This window comes from Ursus arctos, unplaced genomic scaffold (assembly GCF_023065955.2).
Source record: "Ursus arctos isolate Adak ecotype North America unplaced genomic scaffold, UrsArc2.0 scaffold_14, whole genome shotgun sequence".
Classification (NCBI taxonomy): domain Eukaryota; kingdom Metazoa; phylum Chordata; class Mammalia; order Carnivora; family Ursidae; genus Ursus; species Ursus arctos.
Genome location: NW_026622808.1, coordinates 15,135,484 through 15,135,786, shown reverse-complemented (window position 1 = coordinate 15,135,786; position 303 = coordinate 15,135,484).

Here is a 303-nt window from a genome sequence, read left to right as displayed (position 1 = left end):
AGGCGAAGCCGGGGGCGGGAGCGGGGCGCCGAGGGGGCGGGGGCGGCCGCCTGGGCAGAGGGCCGGCGCGTGCTTATTGGACTGCGCGCCTCCGGAAGTCCCGCCCTCCGGCCTTCACGGGCGGGAGACGCCGTCGCTCAGGACCACGTGCGGGGATAGAGGAGCACGGGGACCAATGAGAAGAGGGGTTGGAGCAGAGCAAGTTAACGGGATTGGGTAACGGGTAGAGCCAAGGGGCGTGACCCAAAGGCCTAATGGAAGCGGGGCGGAGGTTATGGGAGGTGAAAGGGGAAAGGTGGGAGG